This window comes from Ambystoma mexicanum, chromosome 3p, assembly GCF_040938575.1.
Source record: "Ambystoma mexicanum isolate Mex_15411 chromosome 3p, UKY_AmexF1_1, whole genome shotgun sequence".
Lineage (NCBI taxonomy): Eukaryota > Metazoa > Chordata > Amphibia > Caudata > Ambystomatidae > Ambystoma > Ambystoma mexicanum.
Window position 1 is genome coordinate 1,063,747,404 of NC_090925.1, and position 12,286 is coordinate 1,063,759,689.

The following is a 12,286-nucleotide window of genomic DNA, read 5'->3' on the forward strand; positions in this document are numbered from 1 at the left end:
TGGAAATCAACAGCGTAAGGCAGCAATTGGGCAGATCACAATGCTTTCTTAATGTTCCCAAATCCATTGGGCGCACACAGTGGACCAAACTTTGTCATCAATGAAATCCACATGTATTTCAGGTTAATGAAGTATATCATTATCAATATAAAAATCATAAATTACTATTCTCATCACCTAGCAATTATGATTCATGACTTTGATTGCCACTGTAAGTGTCCACATGTGCCAGTTAGAAAGTGGATGCTTAGAAACTCAGACATCCAAACTTAATTCCAAATTGTTTTGAAGCATCAATGAGGGCATTGTATGTGCTTTTTGCAATTTTATAAACTATTATTTACTAGTAAAGCTATTTTTATTAGTTAGAAAGTCTTAGGATAGGACTTCATCTCTATTGATTTAAATGTGAAGTAAACCAGCTCTCCCTCCTAATGAATATTAAAATGAACATCTTTCATGCAAACTGTACAGAGAGCTGAATGAGTTTCACAGTTTATTACACAATGTACGTCTCCCAAAAACATACATCAACACTCTTAAGACACACACGCTTACAAGAAACACTGTTACGACTCATTCTCCTACATGTGCTCCTACTACACATACTCCAATGACTCTAACTATGCATGTTCCTTGGACATGTGCGTCTATGTCAAATGCATCCTATGTCACATGCTCCTATGACACACACTGTTTGTGACATGCGCTCATAGGACACATGTTCCTACAACACATTCTCCCACGACACATATTCCTTTGACAGAGGCTCCTAAAAGACAAGTCTCTACAATGCATCCTCCTACGACACACAATCTTACCACACACGCTCTTATGACGCACACACACTTACAACACACACCCACTTATGACACATACACTTACGCTATATGCTGTAACACAACATGCTCTTACGCCACACACAATTACGCTACATGTTCTTACAACACAGGCTACTCTATTAAGACAAATGCTGATAATTAATGTACAGTTTATATACAAAATGTACAAGTACATGTAGAAGATGTACATTTCGCACTTGTATGCTACAATACATAGGAACAGCTTGTATACAAAATGTATACTTTACACACTTTAAGAATAAATGCACATATAATATTCATCATAAGTGAGATTAGAATCAATGTGCTTAAAGGTGTGAGCAGAACATACACTGCATATTGCATATTTAATAAGAACGGTGGAATCTGACCTTGTCTCTGTCCTCCACTGCACTGTTGGTACCTGATCAGCAGCAGGAATATCCAAATGGTGTCCAAGTCCATGTCCAAGCATAGTTGCTCGAGGAACAGCTTCTATGCAAATTGTACATCTTTCAAATGAAAGAGGTGTATGAGTTTCACAGTTCGTACATAAGGCAATGTGCATCTCATGAAAAATCTGATCAACGCTCTTAAAACACACACTCTTATATTAAATTTACGCTCCTACAAAACATTCTCCTATGACACACACTCCAACAACTCACACTCTTACTATGCATGCTCCTATGACACAAGCTCCTACAACACATGCTCCTATGACACACACTTCAACACCAGAAACTCTTACTATGCATGCTACTATGATACACACTCCTATGACACACGCTGCTATGACACACACTGTTCTAACACATGCCTCAGTGGCACATGCTCCTATGACACAAGCTCCCATGACACACGCTCCAACCACACACACTTTTACAAAGCCTGCTCCTACAACACAAAAGACACACAATCTCACCACATATGCTCTTACGATACACACACTTATGAACCATACACTTTCACCACATGCAGTTAAGCAACATGTGCTTGAACCCCACACACTTACACTACATGTTCGTACCAAACACGCTATTAAGGCAAACACTGAGAATCAATGAACACCTTCTATACAAAATGTAGGATGTTCATTTTGTACGCTATTATACATGGGAACCTCTTCTATATAAAATGTATACATACTTTTAGAATATGTACATTAAACATGCTAAGAATCAATGTATGTATGCCAGTCATTATAAGTGAGATTAGAATCCATGTCCCTAAAGGCTAGACAGAAACATACACTGCATTTTGGATATTTGATATGTACTGTGGAATCTGACCTTGTCTCTGTCCGCCACCACATTGCTGGCCCTCTGGCCTCCTCAGCAGCATGTATATCCAAATGGTGTCCATGCCCAAGAACAGCCACACTAGAAACAACTTTTATACAAAATGTACATCTTTCATGTGAACTGTACACAGAGGCATATGAGTATCACAGGCCGTACATTACACAATATGCATCGCCTGAATAATCACATCTATGCTCTTAAAACACACACTCTTATGACGCACACTGTAACAAACACACACTCCTATGAAACATGCTCCTACAACACAAGCTCCAAAACCCATTCTTACTATGCATGCCCTTATGACACGCTGTTCTATGACACACGCTCCTACGACAAATGCTTCTAAGACACACATTTCAACAGAGTGCACTCCTACACCACATTCAATCTTTCCACACATGCTCTTATGCCACACACACTTTACGGTATATAGGGTTTCAACACGTGCTTTTAAGCAACATTCTCTTATGGCCCACACATTTACCGTACAGGTTTGTGGTAGATCCCTCCAAGAGTTTAGCAAATATTCAACGGGGATGGGGTAAATCTTGCTCCCAAAAAGAATGATATATCTCTCATGGTGCCTTGCAGCAGAGAGGCTTTTCAGAAATGTAAATCTCCCTTTATTCTTTGCTCGAATCAGGTGATGGGAGGGGGAAAAGAACACCATGTGAAGTTGGAGAGTTGGGGGTTGTCAGGAGAGTTAGTCACAGTTCCAAAATGTTTGTATTATATGGGGAATACTGGGGAAACTCGTGAGAATATCACTGTAATAACACAAGGTGAAAGACGGGCTTGGAAAAGAAAATGCATCACAGTTAATGGGAGAGGGCTAGGGAGGAACAAATCATTCGAGAGTGTGGGGAAGCAAGTAAAGAAGAGTGGGGCACATGGTGAGTGCTGTGAAGGCAGCTTATTGGGGGAATACCGTGGATTACTTCAGCACTTTTTGCTCATTCTTCCCATTGTCGGGCGAATACAGGGTAATACTTTGTCAATCAACTTATTATATTATCTTTGAAATACCTGAAATAAATTTAGCTGGATGGTTTCTTTCCCTGCAATTAAGTATTTAATGACGTACTAATATATGAAATTTGAACTATTTGTATAACGTTACATATTTTTATGTTACATTTAATAATTTGATAAGTAATACAAATGAATGCTCCACACATAATCATATGAAACGTGTGTATGACTGAATTGTTCAATGTCATGTTGTTATTACTGCAGGTCTAATAAATATAAGTATCAAAAGTGGCCAACAAAAATATTCTAACTTATATAGGGCCTGATCACGAATTCGGCGGTAACGCCAGCGGTATTACCGCCGGCGGTATTAGCCCTACTTCCAAACTCCCCGGCGCTAATAGCGCCGGATCACGAGTTCAGCGGTAATGTAATTCCCCATTGAGCCCATTCAGGAATGCCCCATTCCCCATTGGGCTCAATGGGGAAAATTCACGCTCTTACCGCCGGCGGATTTCCCGCCGGCGGTGATAGCGCAAATTTTCGGCGGATTTCCCCCCAGCTAAGAGCTGGGGCGAAATCCGCCGAAGTCCTGATTTGGCAGACCCTTAAATCCGGCGGTAATAGTGCTACCGCCGGATTTAAGGGTTACCGCCAAAGTCGTGATCAGGCCCATAATCAGTAATGTCATATATGATGTAATTATTGATATTATTAGTGATGTCATTAGTTCGGGCACGAGTGATATCACCAGTGATGTCATCTGTGATGTCATCCTTGTGGTCATTCGCTTAGCAACAGCGGGTGCAAGACTAAGGTAGACATGCTTGAAATGCGAGTACTGAATTTCAATGATTTTGTTTAATTAAACCTCACCCCCTTAACTCTCTCGTAACCAAGCATTTTTCACTGAGTAAATATATATGTATTTATTTATGTATTATGCATTTATAAGGCACTTTTACATCAAGTAAATTGTGTTTCATAGCACCCATAGGGCAACAGGGAGGGGACATGGAAATACATTACAATACAACAATGAAAGATGGAAGCGGTGCTAGTAAGCCTTGTGAGCATTCAGAACATGCACATGCAGAGAGACGAGAGATGGGATGAGGGAGTGGGGGGTAAGTGCTTGGTGTATCAAGAGCTAGGGAGTGAGCAGATGTAAATGCGTAGGCAGATTGGTCAGGCGTCAATAAATAAGTGCAAGGCCTGTGGAGACATAAGCGGCCAGTGGGTGCTAAGGCAAAGTTCTGGGGGGGGTGGAGGCTGTAAGCGATTGGGTGTGGGATGCCAGGACCCGGGAGGACAAATAAGGGCCCTGGTCACCAATCTCAGCCACTGTGGGATTTAACAGAGAAGGGAGAAGGGAAGGAAGAGGTGAAAAGGAAAGTCTTGAGGAGCTTCCGGAATTTGAGGAGATCCAGCTCAAGATGAAGAGGAAGGGGGAGGCTAAGGAAGGAGCCTGCTGAGGAGAGGGATCAGCCACCAGCTCACTGTTTAGTAAAGCGCTTAACATACAGAGAGTTGGTGCCGGAGGAATGTAAAGATCTAGTGGGAGAGTATTTAGTGAGAGCAAGTTGTAGATAGCATGGTCCCAGACCCCAGACAGCCTTGTGCATGAGGGAGAAGCATTTGAATTTGATCCTGGCAGCAACCGGGAGCCATTGGAGAGTTTTTAGGGCTGTAGAGAAGTGGTGCCTAGGCTTGAGTACAAGGATGCGTCTTGCAGCCCTATTCTGGATTAGCTAGAGGGGCAGTAGAGAAGAAGAGGGTAGATTAAGGAAAATGCTTTTGCAGTAGTAAAGCCTAGAGAGAACCAGAGCTCTAGAGACATTGGGCTTCTGGGTGAAAGTGGGGAAAGGAAGAGTTCCTTTGAGAAAGTGGTGATGAAAGTTGGACTGCTTGGCAAGGTCCTGAATGTGGAATGAAGAAAAGAGAGCAGTTGAAGATGATTTCAAGGTTTTTGGCTTCAGTTGGGGAGAAGGGGGGAGTCCATAGAAGATGGCCGGAATGAGGGACAGAAAGAGGGAGCAGGAGTCCCAGTAGGAAGGATCTCAGTCTTGCTGGCATTGAGGCAGAGATCATTTGAAGTACAAAAGTACCGGGTGGCAGATTTGCGATCAGGAACGATGGAGGAAGTAAGAAAGGAATCAGAGGGCAGTTTGAAGAAGAGTTGTGTGTCATCTGCATAACACTGGAGGTTTGGAGAGAAGATGGAAATGAGGTATGCAAGAAGAGCAAGCTAGTTATTAAAGAGCCAGGGAGAAATGTTGGAGCCCTGGGAGATGTTACAGGTGGAGATCGAGGTGGGAGAGGGAGGAGAAAGAGCCCAGAATAGCATGGGACGGTTGGTCACTAAGGAAGGAGGTCAGCCAGTCCAGTGCCTGCATGGAGATACATAGGGTATCGTGAAGCCGTTTTATGAGGATGGAGTGGTTGACTGTATCAGATGCATAGGAGACATCAAGTAGAATAAGAACAACCGGAGAGTTTTAATCAAGAGATGCAAGCAGTTCCTCACAGATGTTAAGAAGAGCAGTTTCCATGCTTCTGGATGCTCAGAATCCAGAGTGATGGTCGTGGAGGCAAGCAACAAGTTTGGTGTGATGGGTCAGTTGGTGGAGGACCATCCACTCCAGGAGTCTCCCATGGAAGGGAGTGATAGATATGGGGTGGTAATTGGCAGGACAAGAAGGGTCTGCAGAAGGTTTGTTTCAGGAGTGGGAACACAAGGGAGTGCTTGAGAGAGGAGGTGAAAGATCCAGTAGCAAAATAATGGTTGCATAAATCAGCCACTGCAGGGGTATGGGAGCCAGCATTGTCCTTAATGGTTCTGGGGGAGGAAGGGGGAAACCTGTTTGGAGGAGACCTTCATGGAGCATACAGCTCTGGTAACCTCATCAGGTGTGATAAGAGAGAAAGGCAGAGGGAGGATTGGAGGCCATAGGAGGCAGGGGGGTTGGTGGATGGGAGGGGAAGAGTGACACGAGGGTGCTCAGGATGTCCTGAGTTTTCGCAGTAAAGTGTGTTGCCAGTGCGTTTTAGAGGGCCTGGGAGGGAAGAGGGGAGGAGGCGACTGCAGAGGGACTGCAAATTTTAAAGAGTTCAGCCATTTTGTTGGATGCACTAGAGATGCAGGTCTGGATTTGGGCCCTTTTCTTGGTGTGGACGGAGAGTCTGTATTGCCTTTGGAGTAGGCGACAAGCCAGTTTGTCTGAGGGTGAGCCTGAGGTCTGCCACATCTGTTCTGCAGCTCTGCACTTGCGTTTCAGGGCTGTAATTTCAGAGTCGTACCAAGTCTTATGCTTAGAGGCATGTTTCAGGCAGATCCTCACGACTGGGGCAAGAATGTCTAGAGTATTATTAATGGCAAGATGGAAGCTGCCGAGAGTGGAGTCAGAGGTAGATGCAAAGGCAGCAATTGACATTCATTTCATCAGACAGATATTTGTGAACAAGGTTGTTATTGCTGAGGGAGGTGCGGTTAGAGGGCCGAGAGGACCCAGATGAGAGGAAAGGAGGGAGTGGTCTGACCCAGAAAGTGGTATTGTCAGTGAAGGGAGAGTGAATGATTGATGTGGATGAAGGCATCAACTGTGTGTCATGCTAAGTGGGTAGGACCAGAAGGGAAAATGGAGAGGTAGAGTAAGGTGCAGAGGTCATGGAAGAGAGTGGAAGCCATGATTGAGGAGTCAAGGTGGATGTTAAAATTGCTCATGAAAAGGAGTTTATTGGTGGTAGTGAGGAGAGAGGAGGAGAAATTCAGAGAGGTTGAGCCAGGTGGCCTGTAGATGTTGGCAATGGCCAGTGAGGAGGTGGGGGAGATGACCAACTTGAAAACCAGGCTCTCGAAGGAAGCGTAAGGCTGGGTGGATATGAGGGAAGAAGAAACCTACTGCGGGAAGGTAAAAGTAAACCCACCACATGCACGGTTAGGGTGAAGCTTAGAAATAATCTTATAGCCATCTGGGAGTCAAAAGTAGTGACTGAGCTGACCTTGAGCCATGTCTCTGTGAGAGCAAGGATATTGAGGTCAAGGTCTTGAAGAGGGCGGAAGATGTCAGAGATCTCCACCTTTGAAGGTCTTCCGAGGACGGGTACGGGGATGTGGTACACAAGTCGGAGTGGGGGGGACAGAGAGAGTGGAAGAAGTAGTAGTAGGAGTGGGAAGTTAATGAGGGGCAGTGGCAGCTGGTCAAGCAGGTGGAGGTTGGCTTGAGACCCTGAGCCAAGAGAGTGCCATTGTGATAGACGGTAATGATAAACCTGGATGATGCGTAGTCCGCCAAGAGGACTTACCATTTAGTGCCACCATTAATGGGTGAGGATGTAAGAGGAGAGAGAGTAGAGATGAGATGAGAAGTCCAAAGATCTGGAGACAGGACAGAGAAGAGGATATCAGTAAAGATCTGTCTGGAAGATGTGCTGACATAGGTGTCTCTGATAGATAGGCCATGGTTAGTGGTCAGGATTTCTTTCTTAAAAAAAGTTCTTCCAGACTTTGTGAGAGAAGGAGCATAGGTGATAGCATAGCAGTTAGAATAGATAGGAGAGATGGAGAGTGTCATTTGGGTGGTGGAAAGTTAAAGATGGGAGATAGAGGAGAGGGACTGTACATCATGATAACAAGCTCACCAGTTGGTCTAGTAGCCAAGGAAGAACAAGAAGCAGATGCACTGGAGTAGCAATCAAAGCACACAAAACACACATAGGACACCTACATTCGATTTTTGATGCAAGGCACTAAACACATAGAACCAAATGGAAACCAAGATGTAATGTTACCTAGGCTGTTGGTACTCTTGTTCAGAGGAGGATTGCCTAGCATTTCAGTGCTGGACTGCCCCAGGGCAGGACTAAGACTGATATGTTATGGATATTTCTCCTCTTTGAAAGATAGTGAGCTAATGAATCTGGGTAAGGATCTTTTAACCAGGACTAATGTCTGGCAGCGGGACTCCCAGGACACCCCTTGTTAATTTGCATAATTTAAGTAACTTTGGGTCTCACCCTAAGTTACTAGTGGAATCCAGACGTGGACCCCTTGCTCACTATTCTTAGAGAGTCACAGTTCCACCCTACTGATGAGGTCCAACCAGACCGAAAGACGTGTCTGGCGTTGCTGTTGGTACTCTTGTTTAGAGGAGAATTGCCTAAAATATCGGTGCTGGACTGCCCCAGGGCAAGACAAAGACTGACATGTTTTGGATATTTCTCCTCTGTGAAAGATATAAAGAATCTGGGTAAGGATCACGTAACCAGGACTAATGTCTGGTAGAGGGACTCCCAGGACCCCTCCTTGTTAATTTACCTAAGCACTCTAAACACATAAAACAAATTAGAAGCACAGGAGGAGAATGCGTTTGCAGAAGTATTTGTATTTGTATTTATTAGTCTTATATAGCGCTTTATACCAAAGCGCTGAAGTATTTTGGCTAGGCAATAAACACACACCAGGCTTCGAATTTGTAAAAGGAAAAATGTGATGTAGATAGGAATGAGTCTGATTAGGTAAGGCAAGGAAGTCAGAGTGGTGTAGGCACACCTTGCTTCAGCAGTTGTTAGGGATTAGTGGAGGGGCAGTTCTGATACTTAATCATCACTCAACAGTATTTTTCCAGGTTGTGAAGCATCATGATAGGTGACCGAACTTTCAGTCGAAGGTGATGTGATAGTATTTATGGGGGTGTTGAGTGATTTGAGGAACTCTGTTGGATAGTTTACAACTTTGTCGGTATCCACCACCATATCGATTGAGTTGTACTCAGTAACTGTGCCTGGAAACATACCCTGGATTTAACTATTAGTTTCATTGACAAAATAATTTTTAACAGCAAGGATGGTTCGTTCACACAGCCACTTGTCAAATTACACTTTAGCACTATTCGTAAGAGAGTAACACAAATGCCTCTTGCACCTCTTTATACAGCAACAATTTGGAAATGTCTGGAATGCTACCTCCTTCACCTCTCAGGTCCATTCGCCTCCCATACGCCTCGTCTTCGCGTCCCATAGGCCTTCACCTTACGTCTCTCATACACCTTCTCCTCCCATACGTCAAATGTTTCACAAAACTAGAAACCAACAATTTTTGACTTTTATGTATATAGATAATGGACAGGACAATAACAAATATGCAAGGCCAAACTCATACATACATTTAATGATATTCCAAAATCTAGTAGGGAATTGTAACTTTTTCTGGATTAAGTTATCTGTGGGCCAATATAGAGGCTCTACCACATTTCCATATTCCAGCCTTTTGTATTTGCTCAAGAACTACATACACCCGTTATAAAGGGAAATGGGAGATTCTGGACCCCCATACCCTACAGCACCGGACACAACTACCATTCAAAATGCACTTTACATCTTACTGTTTTCTTTCATGTAAACTGCACTCAGCCCCCCATAATCCCCCTGTTCTTTTCTAATGGAAGTATGTTGTGCATGAACATATCTGAATTCCTAGTCTTGAAATGTGACAGGGTCTATATTAACCCACAGTGAACATCATCCAGATAAGCAACCATTATGCCCTAGACGTTTGAATAAACGTGAGCATATTCGCTGAAATAAACATTCCTTGAAGGGGCATCATGGTTACATCAAAATCCCATAATTCAGCAATTATTGAAACTAGGGAAAGTATGACTCATCCACCACCACACCCTGATCATGACACCATACATTACATGACAGATGATGCTAGTGATATCATCCACAGCAGCTTTAATAAAACACCTATGAAGTCTCCTGTGCATAGACAATCTGCAAGAATGATCAGAGATTGGTTTGGCATGCACTTGGAAAACTTAGAATGTAGTACATTGGCAGTGATGGGAGTCAAATAAAACTGCAAGATGCAACATGAGCCTGTCACAGAGGTACTAGAGATGTAGTTGGTGTGCTGAAACACTCTAAAGTGTGTCAAGTTTGAGCCCAATGGGGAGATAACAGAACAAGGCCCCATTATCGAGGTATGTGTGGCAGTGTTGTGTGCTTTCCCTGTCCCTTATTATTCTTTTTTGTGATTTTGAAAGCCTAACGGTTGCGCGTCTGGTGTACTGATCCGGCTGTTTGTGTATGATGCAGTCTTCATATCAGGGGTAGAAAAAGGGGCAATTAGGCTGCTGGAGAGTTTTGATATGTATTGCATGCAATAGGGCCTTACCGGGAATATTGCAAAAACAAAGATGATGGTGATGGAAACTAGAGAACCTTTAAGACATGAGGAATGTTAGGGGGGGTGGAAGTTTTGAGACAGCCTGCTGATCATTACCCTAGTATGCGTTCTGCCTCCTCTTGGAAAGTCTAGACTGTGAAACACTCACCAGAGAGGGACCATATTAACAATGCCAGCTCAAGTCTATGCAATAATAGTCATTACAGTTGATGTACAGGGTAGAGGGTTGGGAGTTAGGGAGGCACGGGGATCCATTTCACCCCATCATATCGAAAGAAAATAAACTACTCGAGCACGTCCTCTGCATATACATGATTTGCTCCTTCCTTTTAGCTGGAGAGGAGATCGGGAATTCGAGTGATTCATCACATCATGACCCTAAAGCCCAGACTCCTGTGGTATAGGATTTGTGCAAAGTCACGTCCATCAGTCTATAAAATACACATTGATGAAGTAACAGGGTTGGATGGAGGGGCAGAGGCCCAAATAGAAACTTGGCTTAGGAGACTCAGGCTACAAAAAGTAGGTGCGGGGGAGTAGAGGGTGTATTCCTGGAAATGGGTAGAGGATGAGAGTCTAGGAGCCGTCTGTAATAACTGAACACCCCAGGCTTAATCTTACAATAAGACGTTTCACTGCTTGGGAAGGTATCTGCATCACATGGTCTGCTCTGAGATGAAAGAGTTGTGCACAATATTAAGGTTGGGGAACCTCGAAACAATGGCACATATTAGGAAATGATCCAAGGTCTGAGACGTGTGACTTTCTGTGTCTTCGGATGCACCTACGCCAGGAGGCTTCAATGTAATTCTTATTTTTCATGTCCCACCTCCAAGCATTAAGAGAAAGATGTTTCAAGCCTCTGCTAGTTAAGGTGTATGCCGAGCACAAGCAAGAGGCACTTTTTTGCTCCCACAGTAAGACCTAAACTGAAGTTACATTTCCAATGACAAGTTATACCTTGTAGACCAGGGTTAAGGCATACATTTTAGACGTTTGGGAGTCGAATGTTCCAGAACTAGGGTGTTGGAGCTATGAGCATTGTGAAGGCAGATAGATTTGATAGTAGCTGCTCATATATAGTATAAACTTTTTAAACAAAAGTATTTAATATACAGGAAGTGTGTTGTGACATATGTGTACACTAAGAAGGTTGCTGCTTGTTTCGTGTTTTAATCTTCACTATTCATTTTGTATTGATCGTGTTGCAATTGTACATTGTGGCTTTTATTGCTTCATGGTTATATTTCTGAGTAAGGTTTCTGGTTGTTATTGAGTTTGTGTGTTTCACGTGTTGCAATACTACTGCAAGAAAGTGGAATCGAGTCCATACTCTTGGTGCTGTAAATGTCCTGGGGAAACTTTGGGTAGTGACGTTTTTTGGAGTATGCTCATTGACAAAGTCCAAACAGAGGCCATACACGTGAAAGTAGTTGGGGAGTTCGTACTGCTAGCATACAGCTCTGCAGTAGGCACACCCATGGCATCTATTATTCTGAGCGTGCACGGCCTGTGGAAATGAGCGTCAGTACATGGCCATGGGTATAAACATTGGCCATGCCCCTCCCCATCGGAATTCAGCTATCCTCTGGGCTCATTTAAGAACCCCAATGTTCCCTCTGTAAAGGGCCGGTGGCCATGTCAATCGGTCCTTTTACCTGGTCATAGCCTTGGGACATTCCCATGGCACCTCAAATACAGTCACTTCCCTGTTTCGCTATGGTCATGCCCAGCAAACACTTGGCAGTACATTCAAGCCTCCCATTGTGCTCACGTATATATGACGACTTGGCAATGCCCAGTTTGCTATGGCCTTTGGTCATGTCCCAATCTCACCAAGCCTGGTACATGGCCCCACACAGTTCTGGCTTGGACCAGAAGGCTCTGAGTCAAGTCCACTGGCCACCAGATACATGGCTAACACCCAATTCGGGATCTGTGAAACCAACACGGAAAACACAGGCCCAGTTCAGACCAAACTAGGGGCTTGTGGT

General features: G+C 43.8%; 1 long non-coding RNA gene across 1 annotated transcript in view; it reads right to left on the reverse strand.

Annotated features, from left to right (window-relative positions):
- Nucleotides 1–12,286, reverse strand: part of LOC138579737 (uncharacterized) — a 60,455-nt gene that overhangs the window by 6,125 nt on the left and 42,044 nt on the right. Inside the window, exon 2 of the long non-coding RNA XR_011304128.1 lies at nt 1,214–1,333. This is a non-coding gene — a long non-coding RNA (uncharacterized lncRNA). The remainder of the gene's footprint in view (nt 1–1,213; nt 1,334–12,286) is intronic.